General features: G+C 36.4%; 1 pseudogene; it reads left to right on the top strand.

Annotated features, from left to right (window-relative positions):
- Positions 1–12,887: 12,887 nt before the first annotated feature.
- Positions 12,888–17,282, top strand: LOC119540683 (annotated as a pseudogene).
- Positions 17,283–18,135: the final 853 nt, after the last annotated feature.

Below are 18,135 nucleotides of genomic sequence, written 5' to 3'. Positions count from 1 at the left end.
CAGAAAGAATAGTAGGGGAAATAATCACTGAAAATTTCCCAACTCTTATGAAAGACAGAAAATTACAGATTCAAGAAGTACAGCATACCCCAAGCAGAATAAACCCCAATAGAACTACTCCAAGGCACTTACTGATCAGATTGTCCAATGTCAAAGACAAAGAGAGAATTCTGAAAGTACCAAGAGAAAAGCAATCCATTACATACAAGGGAAGCTTGCTAAGAATATATGTGGCTTTCTCAGCAGAAACCATGGAGGTGAGATGGCAGTGGTGTGTTGTATTTAAGATATTGAAAGAGAAAAACTGCTAACCAAGGGTTCTATATATGGCAAAACTTTCCTTTAAAACTGAGGGAGAGTTTAAAATATTTCCAGACAAACAGACACTGAGAGAGTGTGTAAACAAGAGATCTGCTCTACAAGAAATACTAAAGGGTGCACTATTGCCAATAGGACAAGAAAGAAGAAAGAGGTTTGGAGAAGAGTGTAGAAATGAAGATTATTAGTAAGTGCAAGAAGAGCAGAAAAAATAAGATATGACATGTAAAATCCAAGACAAAATGGTAAAAGAAAGCACTGCCTTTACAGTAATAACATTAAATATTAATGGATTAAACTCCCCAAACAAATGACATTGATTAGCAGAATGGATTAAAAAAGCAGGACCTATGCATATGCTGTCTACAAGAGACTCATTCTGGACCCAAAGACAAAATCAGGTTGAAAGTAAAAGGTTGAACAAAGATATTTCACACAACAATCAGAAAAGAGTGCATGTAGCTATATTATCGAATTAGACTTCAAATGTAAAAGAATTAATAGACACAGAGAAGGACAATATGTATTAATCACTCATCAAGGACAATTCATCAAGAGGACATAAAAATTATACATATTTATGCACAAAGCCAAAGTGCCACAACATACATGATGCAAACACTGACAACACTGAAGGGAGTAGACACCTCTACAATAGTTGTAGATTTCAATACTCAACTCTATTCAATGGCTAGGACATCTAGCCAAAGGATCAATAAGAAAGCAGGGACTTTGAATAGTATGATAAATGAACTAGACTTAGCAGACATTTAAAGAGTATTGCACCCCAGCAGGATACATATTTTTCTCAGTGCTCATGGATCATCCTCTAGGATTGAACACATGTTGGGTCACAAAACAAGTCTCAATAAATTTAAAAAGATCAAAATTATATAAAAACTTTCTCAGGCTGTAATAGACTGAAGTTATAAATCAGTAACAGTTGGAAGGCTGGAAAATTCACAAATACATGGAGGCTAAAAAACAAACTCTTAAACACCATTGGGTCAAGGAGGAAATTACAAGAGAAATCAGTAAATATTTCAAGGCAAATGAAAATTAGAATACAACATATCAAAACTTATGTGATGCAGCAAAGGCAGTGCTGAGAGGGAAATTTATTGCCTTAAATGCCTATATTAAAAAAAGAAGAAAGAGCAAAAATCAAGGAATATGAGCAACTATATTCTTACAAATTAGACAGCTTCCTAGAAAAGCATGAGCAACCAACATTGACTCAAGAAAAAATATAAGAACTCAACAAACCAATCACACATAAAGTGATTGAATCAGTCATCTAAAATCTCTCAAAAAAGAAAAGTTCAGGACCAGATGGCTTCACACCTTAATTCTACTAAGCATTCAAGAAAGAATTGGAAGAGGAGGGAAAGCTGCCTAAGTCATTCTATGAAGCCAGCATCAACCTAACAACAAAGCCTAACAAAGATACTTCAAAAAGGAAAATTACAGACCAATCACTTTAATGAATATAGATGCAGAAGTACTCAACAAAATACTTGCAAATTGAATCCAGCAGCACATTGAAAGAATTATACACCATTACCAAAAGGGTTTTATTCCAGGTGTGCATGGGTGGTTCACCACAAGAAATCAATTAATGTATACACCATATCAATAAATCAAAGGGGAAAAAAAACACATGATCATCTCAATTGATGCAGAAAAGCATTTGACAAAATTCAACATTCTTTCTTGATGAAAACACTTCAAAAGATAGGAATAGAAGGAAACTTTCTCAACATGATGAAGGGAATACATGAAAAACCCACAGCTAACATCCTATTCAGTGGGAAAAGACTGAAAGCTTTTCCTCTAAGATCAGGAACAAGGTGAGGATGCCTGCTGTCACCATTGTTATTCAACATTGTGCTGGAAGTTCTAGCTAGAGCAATTAGCAAGAAAAAGAAATAAAAGGCATCCAAATTGGAAAAGAAGAAGTAAAACTCTAACAGTTTTCAGATGACATGATCCTATATATAGAAAAATCCCCAAAAATCTACAACAAAACTACTACACCTAATAAATGATTACAGCAAAGTGGCAGGATACAAGATCAACATGCAAAATCAGTAGCGTTTCTATACACTAGTAAGGAGCAATCTGAGGAGGCAATCAATATAAAAATTCCATTTACAATGGCAACCAAAAGAATCAAATATTCAGGGATAAAGTTAACCAGGGACATAGAAGACCTAATCTCAGAAAACTACAAAAATTTGCTAAAGAAATCAAGAAAGACCTAAATGAATGGAAGGACATATGATGCTCATGGAATGAATGTATTTAAGAAGTCAGTTCTACCCAAATTGATTTATAGATTCAATGCAGTACCAATTAAAACCCCAACAATTTACTTGGCAGAAATAGAAAAACCAATAATCAAATTTATTTGGAGTGATGGTGTGCTGGTTTGGATATATTATGTCCTTCCAAAAGACATGTTTTAATTCAGTCTTATGGGATATTTGGATTAGGTTGTTCCAATGGAGGTGTGACTCACCCAAATGTAGGTGATAATTTTGATTAGATTATTTCCATGGAGGTGTGGCCTTGCCCATTCAGTATGGGTCTTGGTTAGTTTACTGGAGTCCTTTAAAAAGAGCCACACAGGCCCAGATGGTGGCTGTCGCTGATGTTTAGAAGTGCTTGGAGATGCAGACAGAAGGATGTTTGGAGATGCTAAGCTAAGAGATGCTAGCCCAGAGTTTGCTCCGGAGAAATTAAGAGAGGATCCCCAGATGGTTAGATGCACAGGAGCTGAAGAGGCTAAGAGAGACAAGCACAGAGACATTTTGGAGAATGCCATTTTGAAGCCAGAACCCTGGAGCAGATGCCAGCCACATGCCTTCCCAGCTGACTGAGGTTTTCTGGATGCCATTGGCCATTCTTCAGTGAAGGGATCCTATTGTTCAAGCCTTAGTTGGGACACTTTTATGGCCTTAGGACTGCTCAGAAATAGACCCTCTCATCTACAGACAATTGATATTACATAAGGTTGTCAAGTTGACTCACTAGGACAGAGCAGCCTCTTAAACAAATGTGCTTGGAGAACTGAATATCTATATCCAAAAGAGCGAAAGAGGGCCCCTATCTCACACCTTATACAAAAATTAACTCAAGATGGATCAAAGACCTTAACATTAAGTCTAAGACCATAAAACTTTTAGGAGAAAATGTAGGGAAGTATCTTAAAGATCTGGTGATAGGATGTGGTCTCCTGGACCTTATACCCAAAGTGCAAGCAATGAAAGAAGAAATAGATAAATGGGATCCCCTCAAAACTGAATACTTCTGTGTATCAAAGAACTTTGTCAGGAAAGGAAAAAGGCAGCCTATACAATTGGAGACAATATTTGGAACCGCATATCCGATAAGGGTTTAATATCCAGAATATATAAAGAGATCCTACAAATCAACAAGAAAAAGACAAACAACCCAATTAAAAAATTTGCAAAAGACATGGACAGACACACTTCCAAAGAGGAAATATGAATGGCTCAAAAACATTTGAAAAGATGTTCAACTTCACTAGCTATTAGGGGAATGTTTGTGGGAATGTAGAATGGTGCAACAGCTCTGGAAGGCAGTTTAGCGGTTCTTCAGGAAGCTAGGTATGGAATTGCCATATGATCCAGCAGTCCCATTACTAGGTACATACTCAGAGGAACTGAAGGCAGGGATGCAAATAGGAATTTGTACACTGATGCTTATAGTGGCATTATTCACGATTGCCAAATGATGGAAACAGCTCGAATATCCATTAGTGGATGAGTGGATACACAATTGTGATAGGTACATATGATGAAATATTACACAACTATAAGATGAAATAAAGTCATGACACATACAACAACATGGATTAACCTTGAGGACATTATATTGTGTGAAATTAGCCAGAAACAAAAGGACAGATACTGTATGGTCTCACTAACACGAACTAGCTATAATGAGCAAAAATATGAAGTAACTATAATGAGCAAACTCTGAGAGTTAAAGTTAAGAATACAGGTTATCAGGAAATAGAGATTAGAGATGGGGCGTTTGATGTTGGAGGAGTACAGAATGTTCAACAGGATTGACTGTAAAGATCAAGAAATGGGTAGCACAATAATATGTGATAGTAGCACAATATCATAACTACAGTGAGCAAAGCTGATTGTGAGTATGGTTCAAAGAGGAAGGCTAGGGGCATGTATGACACCAGAAGGAAAGATAGAGGATAAAAACTGGCTTGTATAACTTAGCAAAACCTAGACAGGTCAGTGATGGTATTTTGGCCACTAGAAGTATTTCAGATAACTGCAATGCAGATACACATCTGTATAGTGTTTGCCTATTATGTTCTAGTTATGGGCTCTCCATAGACACAGACTGAGATATATAAATGCCATCAAAAATTCATTCATACTTCACATAGTAAAACTGCTAAATAAATAAATATCCTGTATAAGATACAGATTCATGTGAAATATAATTTTCCATGCTGTAATTTTGTGTTGTGAAGTGGTGAAAAACCTATTTTATCATTGACTGTATGTCAAGAAAAAGTGAAATGTATCAAAACTAATTCACTGATTATGAAAGAAATATATTTAATTCCTAGAGTTGGAATTGGAGAGGTATGTTAGGTAAGATCTAGCCCAGTAGTTTTCAACTCAGGCTGCTCATTAAAATCACCTGAGACGTTTTAAACAATGGTTGGTCCTTACTCCATGCCAGTTATTACAAAATTCCCGGGCATGGGATCTGGCCATCAGTAACTTCTAAAAGTTCCTCATGTGATTCTAATGAACAGCTGGAGATGAGACCCACTCATGTAATTCAACTAATCAATTTACAGTGAGAAAATTAAGACCCAGAGAAGTTAAATGATATGCCCAAAGATCTGCAGATAATTAATTTTAAAATGGGGAATTGAACCAAGCTAGGGATCTGAATTGTCAATCCTGCATGTTCCATATGAAACAAAGCAAGGAGCATATACCTTAGAATCCCTTGCATTAGTACTATACATTGTGAAGGCCAAATAAAGTTACATATGTGGTAAGGTAGTGCTTCACAATTGCTATACAGTTGTCATGGATCATAAATTATTTTTACATATTTCTTTGGGGACAGAAGTTTTAGAGTGACCAAGAGAAAAAGATTGCACCATGTTATATACACAATTGTATTATTTGCAAGGTTATATCAATAAAAATGATAATGATAACACTCATATCATTGATGAGTTCTAAAAGGTAAATCTATGGTCCAATATAAACCATTAAAGATGCTATTATAGAAGGAGACTTGTAAAACATATATATCCTAAAAGATACAAAATTATTTCTAAACAGTCTGCTAAGTGAGAGAGGTCAACACCTGTATGTAAATTGTTTTCTGATACTTCTGGCCAAAAAGTATTCTGATACATGATCCTACTTAATTTTCTCCCATAGACATAGCCAGTTGTGTCATAGTGATGTATTAACTATTCATTCCTTTCCTGATTAAATTAAAATGACACCTTTCAGATAGATTATTGTCTCATATACACTGGTATCTATTCCAGAATTCTCTTCTGAATATTTTTTCTCTATTTTCAACTAATACCATAACAATTTGATTCTTATAGCTTTTCATTTTGCAAAAATTATCAAAATATTACTCCACAGGTACCATACTTAAAAATCCAATTACTTGTTGGAGATCATCAAAATGATTAAAGTTCTCTAATAGATAAAAAACCACTAGACTCAGAAGGGATCATATATGAATTCTATCTAACTTTTAAAAAGACATATTGTTATTGTTGTTTCAAGTATTTCTCTTCATAAGAAAAAATGTAAAACTTGCCAATCATTTTATAAGATCAGAATAAATTTAATGTCAAAATCTGATTACTGTCAAAAAAAGATTTAGTCAAAATATGAATATGAAATAATAATCTAAATAAAATCTTAGAAAATGGAATCAAATAATGGCCACAAATATTATTTGATGAACTTATTGGGCTTCCCTTAGGAAAAAGGAATCATTCTGGATCCAGAACACTTGCATAATTCATCATAATTACAAATCAAAAAATTATTTGTATTCTATGTTAATAAAATCAGGAGTACCCAGGAGCTTTACTAGGTATGTAACTAGAGACTTTACCTCTTTCTCAGACAAAATATCTTATAAAGATATGCCAATTAAAATTTTGTGATAATTTGAAGACCATTGTAAATATCTCTTTTTATTGTGAATACCCCTAAAATGCATAATTATCAGTTTATTTCCAAATCTGTTTGAATGGGTTGTCCATTTGAAGATACAAGGCAAATGTTTTCAAAATAAATTTATAATAACTCATACTCTAATAATGGTAAATATTTTCTTCTGAAGTAGCTGAGTATAGGAATTAGAGTGCCAAGATTTGAAACCTATTTCTTTCACTAAGAAGCTTTGTGAACCTGGGCAATTTAATCAACATGTATGCCTGTGTTTCTTCATATGCAAAATTATTACTGTTCCCATCTCATGGGGTTGTTTGCAAGAACTGAATGAATTAATGCATGTATAATGTTTACAATAGTGCCTGGCACATAGCAAGTGAATGAAAGTGTGAATGCACTTCTTCCGCAGCTGCTACCATCACCACCAGGACCACACTAAACCAGTGAGTCTCAACTTGTGATCATGTCTGGGTACTTCAGTGTATAAAAGGGGCACATAGCAAGTAGCAGAATTTGAATAATGATATACCCCTTAAGCTTCAGCTTTTAATTTTCCTAAAAAGTCCCTCGATAGTTGAGAATGGGTCTAGAAAATTACAGCTTGAAAAAAAAAAAAAGAATAGTATAAGAGGTAGTTCAATATAAATCTAGTTTGTGGTAGGTTGAATTTATGCACCCCAACAAACACATGCTCTTATTTCACATGCCTGTGGATGTGAACTCACTGTAAAGAGGATCTCTTGAAGACGTTATTTTTAGTTGAGTGTGGCCAACTCAAGAAGTGTTGGCCTTAATGTAGATTACTGGAGGCCTAATAAGGAGAACCCTGAAGTCACAGAAGCAAGAACTGAATGCACATCACCCGGTGGCTGGAGGCAGGTACACAAGCCAAGGAACCCCAAGGATTGCTGGCAGCTAGCACTGCAATGCTAGTGTGTGCAGAGAAAACAAACCCGGCTGATATTTTGATTTTGGACTATTTCTAGTCTCAAAACCATGAACCAATAAATTCCTGTTGTTTAAGTCAACCCATTGTGTAGTAGTTGCCATAGCAGGCTGACAGACTAAAACATTTAGCTGGCATCTAAATCAATAACTCTGTGCTCAAAAGTGATCACTTTTTATACCCTGCAAAAGCTGAATTTCTGATACCTTTATATTAGTCTCTCCACCTGTTTTAGTTACCCACAGGACAGAGACTAAAACAGCCTAACAGCCTTCTCCAATGTTCTCCTCTGCTGTCATCTTCTAATATAAGTGTCAGCATAAAAGGCATGTAAACCTTTTACTTAAATTGAATTAGCGTTTCATTATAGCTTGTGATTTCATACTTTGTATTTTCTTTTCACTTCTAAATAATACTGAATATCCTTACACTTACTACCATGTTACTAGATATTTAAAATATAGCTAATTGAACAAGGGAAGTTTATATATGTTCAGAATATGGGAAATCTCCAGACTCATAAAGTCAAAAGAGACTCATTTCTTATGTGATCTAGGTGTTTGTTTTAAGGTGACCAACCTCATGTCAACATTCTTTTCCTCTATGAAGTTAATCAGATTATCAGTCACAGTATTGCTCAAGACTAATTTGTCTCACTCCATTGCACCATGATACCTAAATATCATAGCCCTTACTCAGCATCCCTTATTGACATTTCTTAAACTCTTAAACTTTTTCTAATGCTCTGACATGTCACTTACTCTTCCCTAGCCTTATACATCATTGCTCAACACTTATGCAGCAGCTAGCCAAGGGGATTTACTATTAGTTGCATATTTGCCTTTTCCTAGGTATATTCACATCACCCCTCCAAAATTTAATTTGAGAGAAAATGATTGACCCTGTTTGGATTTTAACTAAGGTGGAGATTGGAAAGAAATTTAGACTGGTATGAGTGAACCTACAACTAAGGTTTCTAGTGATGACAAAAATTGCATTTAAAAATATATAACAGTTAAAAATCTCATAGCATATTAAACACATTTTGTTTGTGGCTATGTCTTTTCTGTTGGATTCTTTTGACATTGTCATGGAGTAGAATATAGACAAGGAATCAGATCTTGGCTCTGATCACTTAACTTGCTCAAGCCCCAGATTTCTCACCTGTAATGGAGATTCTGAGATTCCTTGTATGACTATCTTTAGGACTGAGATAAAGCAAGTCAAGTACCTGACACTGTTCCTGCACAGTATATATCCGTGGTTGCAGCTCCCTCTGCTCTGCTTTATCAGCTTCCACTCCCCTACCTACTTTCACTCTTCCAGAAGGATATGGAAATCCTTATCTGCTGATAATCTCTTCCCATTCTTTGTTGTTGTTGTTGAATATTCATTGCTTTTTATTCTTTTGTTATTGAAACGGGGTCTCAGGAGGAAGAGGCTGTAAATGTGTATGTTCAATGTGACAACCTGGATGATAAACTGTTCAATATAATTTTAATGTTATCAAATAAGTTATGTAAAGGTAATCTTTGCTAAATCTATGAGTGGTCTATACCTAATCTTTATAACATCTTATAAACTGGATATTATAATTCCCATATTATAGTCAAAACTGAATAACTGGTTGGTAACAATATTTGACTAGTTAACTGTGCTAGTACATTCAAGAATGATGATACAAGCCTGAGTTTTTAACTATGCACAGCCCATGTTATTTCTGCCCTCTCAAACAGTAGATACATTGATTGCCTAATTGGAATGCAAGGTTGTCTAAGCAATTAATAACCCACAGTGATAAAATATATTCCCAAAAGTATGACTGAATTTCTTTTTGTACTTTAAGCTTATCATAACAGAGTGCCTGCATATATATATATGTGTATATATATACACACACACACACACACACACACACACATATATATACACACACACACACACACACATATATATGTATACACACATATACATACATATATATATATCTGTGCGTAGCAATGTCAGGCTTTTTGTTTATTCAGGCATTGAGTTTCCCATTAATAATCTAGGAGTTGATTTTCAGTCCTTATTTTATTTGGCCTAACAAAAACATGTGACACAACTGATTATTCCCTCCATCAAGAAACACATTTGTTACTTAGCTTCTAAACAGCCACATTCCCTACATGTTCCTCCATTCTCTTCCACCTCTATTAACAGTGAGGCCCTTAGGAATCAGTTTTCAGACCACTTCTCTCCCGCTTCTGAAGTTAATTCCTTTGGGGCCTCATCTCATCTCCTGGCTTTTAATAAAATTTCTTGCTGGTTTTCTTCAAATTTATCTTTCCAGCTTTTAATTTTCCCTGAAATCCATACTTCTGTATCCAACTGCCTGCTCAACATTTCCACTTGTTTATAATAGAAAGCCTGCAGTCATCTAGACATTTCAACCTTAATGTGTTTAAAACAAAACCTCATAATATTATCCCCTGACCCCATTGTACTCATAGTCTTCCCCATATTCGTTACTGGCAACTCCATTCTCCAGTTGCTCAAGTCAAAAATCTTCCTCTATTTCTCTCACACACTACATTTGCTCTGTCAGCATTTGGCTCTACCTTCAAAGTATACCCAGAATCATATGCTTATCACTACCTCCATCACTCCTATACTGAAATCATTGGTGCTAATTATTGCAATCGATTCCCAACTTGTCTTCCTTATCAAACCATTGTTTCTATAAGGTCTATTCTCAAAGCATTCCATTAAAATGTATGGCAGATAATGTCACACACCCTGCTCAGAATCCTCCAAGCACATCCCATTTCTTTCAGCATAAATGTCAAATCCTAATAATGGCCATGGTTCCTCTGACATTTTGTTTCTGCTCACTCTGTTTCACCCATACTGCTCCTTGAATTTGTCAGGATTCCCTCTAATCTTAGAGCTTTGCACTAATGTTGCCTCTGCCAGAAATACCCTTCCTCCAGATATCTGCAAGACTTACTTGCTCTCTCCCTTCAAATCTTTGTCCATCTTCTCATGAGTGCTACCGAGACCATCTATTTACAGTTGCAGCCTCTTCCAAATCTCTTTTAACCTCCCTGATTCGGGTGTCATTTTTTTCTTTGGTATTTAAATACCTCCTATTGTACTACATAATAGCATCTATGTATTTCTTGTCTTTCTAGCCCCAAAAGTATGTTAACTTCTTGAAGGCATGACTTTTTGCCTGGTCCTAGACCCCTCATAAGCATATTCTCAATGCTTAAAACAGTGCATAAATAAATGAATATTATGATGTGACCCCAGATCTTTAAAAGAATAACTAATTGGGGTTTATTACTTGAAAGCTTGTGGTACAGAGACCTAAAATATCTTTCTGTATCCAGGCAAAACTATCCCTAAAACCTAAGGTTCCTCATACTGTTTTTCTTTAAGATCATTCACTTACAAGGGGAAGTTTGAAGAAAGACCCTTTGCTATGCATGTTAAAGTAGTTTCAAAAGAGGTAATTTGACAGTGTGAAAATTAAGGAGTGAAAAAATAGAACAACCATATTTGATAGTTTAAATTTGTGGGGAAATACTAGACATGATTGTTTTTTCCCTTTCACCTCATAGAAGAGTCTAGTATTCTGAAAACATAAACACACACACACACACACACACACACACACACTAACAACTCCAGGATAGGCCCAAAGTTTGTTCATTGCCCTTCGAGGCCGTTCTTTAATTAATGGTTCAGCCCTTAAAACTGGCTATTCAGTTTGCCCCTTTAAAAAGTGCTAACATCTGCCAGCCTAAGTCTCCCCCTCTCCAGCAGGTGAGCTGACTTCCTAAACAGCAAGATTTGCTCTAATGAACACAAGTTATATGCCCCAAGATGTTCATCTGGCAGTGAGATTGGGCTGTTCTCAGCAATTCTCCAGACTTGCGTTTCACATTTCTATAGTTATGAGGAGAAAAAGGAAGGAAGAAAGAAAGAAAGAAAAAAAGGCCAGTGGTTTTCAAAAGCAAAATAGAAAATGTCACAGCATTAAGTGGCTATAAAGTGAATTTCTAAGAGCTCTCTTGCTAACTTTTTGGAATAAATCATCCACAATGATACCAAATTGATATGCTCAAGTACCTTCAGCTTTCCTTAGGGTTTCGGTTACCTTAAAAGGGCTTCCTCTTTTGGGCTTAGTGTTGGTTCAGTTATTTTGGTGAACTATGGTTTTGCTTGGATGGACTCTTAGGGTTTTACTCAAATAGAGATGAACTATCTTGCTGCTGATACTTGGTATGTTATAGAATAATAATATATATATATATGATTAAATTACCATTTAACTTCAGTTTCTTCAAAAGTTCTTTGATAAATGTGAAGGAGCAGTGACTTTTTGTTTTCTTTGTGAAAAAGCTCTTATTTAATGGTCATCAAAGTTAGTGTGTACTTCTTTGTTATATGGGTAAGTAAAGCAATGACAAGTGAGAAAAAATATAGTACAATCCAGTGTGAGAAGTGCTAAAGAAGAGGTGACGAAAAGTGGGGCTGAAGAAGTTACTGCTATAGAAGCACAAAAAAGGGGAGTTAAGTAAACTTCACAGTACAGAGGGATTCCAAGAGGAGATAACCCTTGCGCTGAGTTTTACATGTTAATAGTCCTTAACAGGGAGGAAGAGCAGGGAAGTTTAGGCATTTAAGAGAGCATTAACTGAGGCAAAGATGTATAAAATAGCAAGAGGTGTTAGGTTTCCATTAGTGATAAGTACTATTAACTCATAAAACTTGTGTGCATCTTCATTATTAATTCAACTGCTCAGAATTCAACTTATTCTATTTATTCTTAATTTTATTCTTAATTTTATTGTTATTTTTATCTTGTAAGACTTCTTAATATTCTGGAATTAATTCCTTATCACTTTACAAATAATTTCTCTTACTTGCCTATTCATTGCCTGCCTATCCATTCCCTTAATGTTATCTATTTCTAAGAGCAAAATATTTTCATTTTGATGAATTTTACTTCATTCTTTTTTATGATTGATGATTTTTGTGTCCTATCTGAGAATTCCGTGTCTAAGCCAAGGTCACAATGATTTTCATCTACATATTTTTCTAGATTTATAGCTTTGGCTATTACATGTATATCTGTGGATCATTTTGAGTTTTGTGTGTGTGTGTGTGTGTAAGGTATAAGGTAAAGGTTTATATTTATGCATAGGTATCTATTATTCAGTGTGAATAAGATAATCTTTTCAACATATGAACCTACTGTTACCATAAATTCAAATAGCATTTCAGCCAAATGTACCAAGTGGCAGAAGACGCTGTTAATTGACAGGCTATTAATTACCAGAATTTGGTACAGGAACCTTGCTGTGATGCCTGCTTCTCTGAGTTTTACTCTGCCAGCAACCTCAACATGAATTGTGAAACTCGAGTGTTGGTCCTGTAACCATCTTTTCTGACAAAACCATAACTTCTTGATTGTAAGGGTAAAATTTTCAGTTCTGTGGCAATAATAGTTCTGATGAATATAAGAAAGTAAATCATGTAATGGCAATGCACTGATACTGTAAAATTGAGAAAATTATCAAGGAGACTATATGATTCTCAAGTGCTGACAAGTCATTCTGTAGTGAAGGTTGCAAATTTCTGTATAAATATAATTTGGTAAAACACTAAGGAGATCAGCATAGAATGTGCATTTATTGTTTACAGCCATCTCCCAAATCAGTACAGAATAATTTGGGGGTGGTAGGGGGGTAGAGGAGGAGATGTAAGAATTCTATTGTGAAGAATGCATGTACAAATATACAGTTTTGTTCTATCAGATGGCCAAATGTGATGGTGGTGATAGCGTAAATTCAGTGAGTCCTTGAAATGGTGAGGGGGAAATAACAGATTTTTGTAACCTGCTTTGTAACTTGATGTTCTGTAATCAGCAAAGTATGTGTGACCTACGTTCACAAAACAATGCAGCAAGTATTTCCATGGTGCAAGCTGCTTCAGCAGGGCCCTCATCTCTATTAAATTCAATTCCAGTTATGGGTAATGTAGTTGCATTGCCAAGTACTCCTGCTGCCCTGCCCACAGTGAATTCTAAGTGTCTTACGAGGTACTGTTCTGATGATTTCAGTGAAAAACTTTGGGGATGCAAGTACACAGATGCCCTGAACCTACCATTTTCCCAACCCAACCTCCAAGGCTTTTGAAGAACAAAGCTTTATTTTGTAAACCCATCACACAAACTACAACCACCTCTTGTAAACCACATACCAAAACTAAGAATGCTAGACAGAAGACACTCCAAGTCAAATGCAAATTATTGTTGTGCCAGGTCTTGTACTACTGTTTGTATTCATATCTCTTCATCTTTATATTCATTATGCAGTGGTCCCATTTGGAATTCCAATTCCAATGTCTATCTCCATGTTTATTCTATCATCACTGGATAGTGACAATAAAGCACTGGGAGTACTGAAGATATTAAGAAAATTTTCCCACACATCCATTTGAAAATAATCTTCTTGAGATGGCAGAAATGATTGCAGAGAAGACTCTATCTCAAGGAGGATCCCAAATATCTGAATAGGACTCTTTCTATACACTAAGATATTTGAAAAAGACCAAGGAAATACATACAGTGGTGGCTATGAATCAGAGGCAGGATCTACTCCACATAGCTGGGAAGAAGAACTGAATCATTATGACTTAAAGTAAAATGCTGTTTTTTGCAAGAGGCCGATTCAGATTTGAAACAGTTCTGAAAAGGTGAACCTGAACAGGATCTGGAAGCAGGTTTTCCATCAGAATCCTTTGACTCTTTCATGGTGGTTTGAAGCTGTTAAGTACCCCAGAAAAGGCAACGTTCTTTTAATCCATTCCTGTGGGTGTGGACCTATTGTGAGTAGGATTTTTTTATTAGGTTATTTTAAATGAGATATGTTGCACTTTGTTCGAAGTGGGTCTTAATCCCCTTACTGGAATCCTTTATAAGAAGATAAAACACACACAGAAGCAAAGAGATGAAATTAAGAGAAGATCATAGAAAAAAGCCCCAGAGAAGCTAATAGAGGACCCACAGAAGCTCAGACAGGAAGCCACTGGAACCAGAAGCTGAAAACAATAAAACTTGGGAGAGAAGGAGCAGCAGATGCTGGCCACATGTCTTCCCATGGGTTTCAGTTTGCTAAAGCTGCCAGAATGCGATATACCTGAAATGGGCTGGCTTTTAACAATGCACTTTTGTAAGTTACAAGTTACAATTCTAAGGTCATGAAAATGTCCCAAGTAAGACATCAACAGTACAATACCATCTCTGAAGAAAGGTTTATATCATCTGGGGTTCCTCTGTCAAGTGGGAAGGCACATGGCTGGTGTCTGCTGATCTTTCTCTCCTGGATTTAGTTTCTGGTTTCAGTGGCTGTCTGGGTGTTTCTCCATTAGCTTCTCTGAACTCTCTCCAAAATGTCTCTGCCTTTTATCTTCTCATAGAGGACTCCAGCAAGGGGTGTAAGACCTACATTGAATGGGTGGGGTCATCTCCATGGAAACAACTTAATCAAAAGTCCCACCCACAATAGCTCTGCCTCCACAAGTTTGGACTGAAAGAACATAGGCTTTTCTGGGGCACATAACAGATTCAAACCAGCATACTAAATGATAGAGGTGTCCTGGATGCCAGCAGCCTGTCTTCAAAGTCCAGGTATCGTCCTGTTGATGCCTTGAATTGGACATTTTCATGGCCTATGAACTTTAAATTTTAAGTTAACAAATTCCCATTATAAAAGCCAACTCATTTCTGAAATACTGCATTCTGGCAGCTTTAGCAGCTTTAGCAAACCAAAACCACACTCAATAAAGGACAGGGAATCCAGGCATGTTACTGAACAAGACAACAACACAGAGATGGCTTCTCCCAGCCCAGACAAGGAGGGCAGAAGAAGTCTATAGTGGCTGTGGAGCCAAGGAGTCTTATTCAAAGAGACTTTCAAGGGTGCTCAGTGTCTGAGATAACACCAAAATACATGTATGGGGTAAATGCCTGTAAAAACTGGTTTCAGTGGAAAAATGCCAAGGAAGGAAAGGAGGAATTGTAAGGTAGAAGAGTAGAGCATGCTTCATCTAGCCCATATTCTGACCACTGAAATGCTCAAGACCACACATCCTCAAGAATCCTCAGAATCAGGCTGTAGATTACACTCTATCAAGCTGAAGTAAGATGTTTTGTCCTGCACTTTTGCTGAGTTGAGTTTGGGCATATGACAGTTTATCCAAAAAGTGCAGAGACCAAATGTTAAAAATACTATCCAGACAGTATCTTATCCTTGTGCCTTGGAATTCAGCAGTAACTTTTTGAAAATTATAGAGTAGATTGCACTTTTACTGAACCCTATTTCACATTTATGATTGAATTTACCAATCTCTTGAAAATATAGGCACTTACAATACATACTTCCTAATGATTACATTTTCTCTTGCATTGAGCATTTGTGAGTGTCAACATCTGGGTGCTTACCAGTTGTCCTCTTAAATATCTTCCTATTCTTCAGTATGAAATACTTTCAACTCGTTTTAGTTTTCTCATGTGATGAGATGGATCAGGACTCTGAAGTATGGTACCAAGAAGATATATTTGAGGTGATTCCCACCTTTACAAATCAGGAATCAGAAACAGATAAAGCTAACTACTGGCAAGAGGAAACAAAATGAAGATGCTGAAGTCCCAGTGGGTATGGAGATGGCAAAGAAATACTGTCAACCCACTTAGATGGTGTGCTGGTTTGTATATATTATGTCCCCAGAAAAAGAAATATTCTTTAATGCAATCTTGTGGGGGCAGATGTATCAGTGTGGATTAGGTTGGAACCTATTGGTTCGTATTCCATGGAGGTGTGGCCATGCCCATTCAACGTGGGCCTTGATTAGTTTACTAGAGCCTTATATAAGCTCAGACATAAGAGCCCACTGCTGCAGCTGAGACAGACATTTTGAAGACAGCTATTGGAAGCTGATGCAGACATTTTGGAGAATACTATTTTGAAACGCAACCTGGGAACACCAGATGCCAGCTACGTGCCTTCCCAGCTAACAGAGGTTTCCCAGACGCCATTGGCCATCCTCCAGTGAAGGTACCCGATTGTCAGTGCATTACCTTGGACACTTTATAGCCTTAAGACTGTAACTGTGTAACCAAATAAACCCCGTTTTATAAAAGTTAAGATGTTTCTGGTGTTTTGCATTCTGGCAGCATTGTAAACCAGAACAGATGGCCAGTCTAAGTTCATGAGTTTTACCTCTCAAAATGCTCTGAAACTGTGAAACAGAGGAATGATGTTTTACCTACAACCTGAGCATTCCCATGTTCCAAATAGCCCCACGTGGTAACCCAAATTCCTGAAAGACCCTGGACCTTGGCACCATGTTAACACATATTCTCATGGTGAGGGAGTATTTCAGTTTGCTAAAGCTGCTAGAATGCAATATACCAGAAATGGGATGGCTTTTGCAATGGGGATTTAATAATTTACAATTTATAGTTCTTAGGCCATGAAAATGTCCAATTCAAGGCATCAACAGGATGATATCTGGACTCTGAAGAGTATCAAGACTGACCCTGAATGAGGTGGGTCACATCTCAATTGAAATTACCTAATCAAAAGTTTCCATTCACAATAGCTCTACACTCATAGGAATGGATTAAAAGAACATGTCCTTTTCTGTGGTACATAACAGCTTCAAACTACTACAGGGAAGTACATGAAGAACTTGTCAAAGCCAAATCTGAAGATTCTGATGTTGAGTTGTCGTGGAAGTAAGATTCCTATGTACATATTAGTATGCATCAAACTGAATGAAACTTGTTGGAAAATGATGCATAAACCTAAGTTCTCTTGGCTTGATTACAAAATAATGGAAAACAGACAACTTATAAACCACAGTGTGGATGTACAAATGAAAATTGAAGGAAAGAATATGACCTGAGAAATTATGTTCTTTGGCGGTGATATCATTCTTAGGTATCTTCAGAATGACTAACCAATTTTTCTGAGTGGCAGACAATCTTATTTTGTTTTGGAATGAGATATTATGGAATATTTTTAAACAAAACTTGTATAAAACTCTACAATACTAACCATAGACTTAGAAACATAGCTTTGGAATGAAACATTAGTGGCAATAGATAACTTGAGCAAGCCTTACATAAAAGCCACAGGAGAAGTTAGTACAGAGCTAAAAGTGACATGAGTTGAGGACTGTGAAAACCAGACCTGAAGAATCAATTAAGAATACTCAACTTTTTTTTTTTTTAAGGTAGAGAGTAAAGTGGTCTTGATTTGGATTTTCACTGCCAAGCCAATTATGTGAAGGAGAGAAACATTTGGTCCTTTTGCCATGGCCCCTCACATCAGGAAAAAAAGCCTTCACTGCTATCAACACGGTAATGTGTCCTTTCACTTTTTTGGGTCTAGCCTTCTCAGCTGTGGGTCTGGATGTGGGTAAATTAAGGTAAACAGGATGAAATCCTCAAACTAATTATGCACACAAAATCTGTGGAGTCCACTAGACTCCACATGTCTTGAGTTGTTTGTAGAAAATTCATTAAAATGCCTATTCTCTGGGTGCCAGCCCTTATTGCTGCTGTCTCAGCAAGAGCTGTGGTTTCCTAAA

This window comes from Choloepus didactylus, chromosome 7 (genome assembly GCF_015220235.1).
Source record: "Choloepus didactylus isolate mChoDid1 chromosome 7, mChoDid1.pri, whole genome shotgun sequence".
NCBI lineage: Eukaryota > Metazoa > Chordata > Mammalia > Pilosa > Megalonychidae > Choloepus > Choloepus didactylus.
This window is presented reverse-complemented; position numbering and strand designations above follow the sequence as displayed.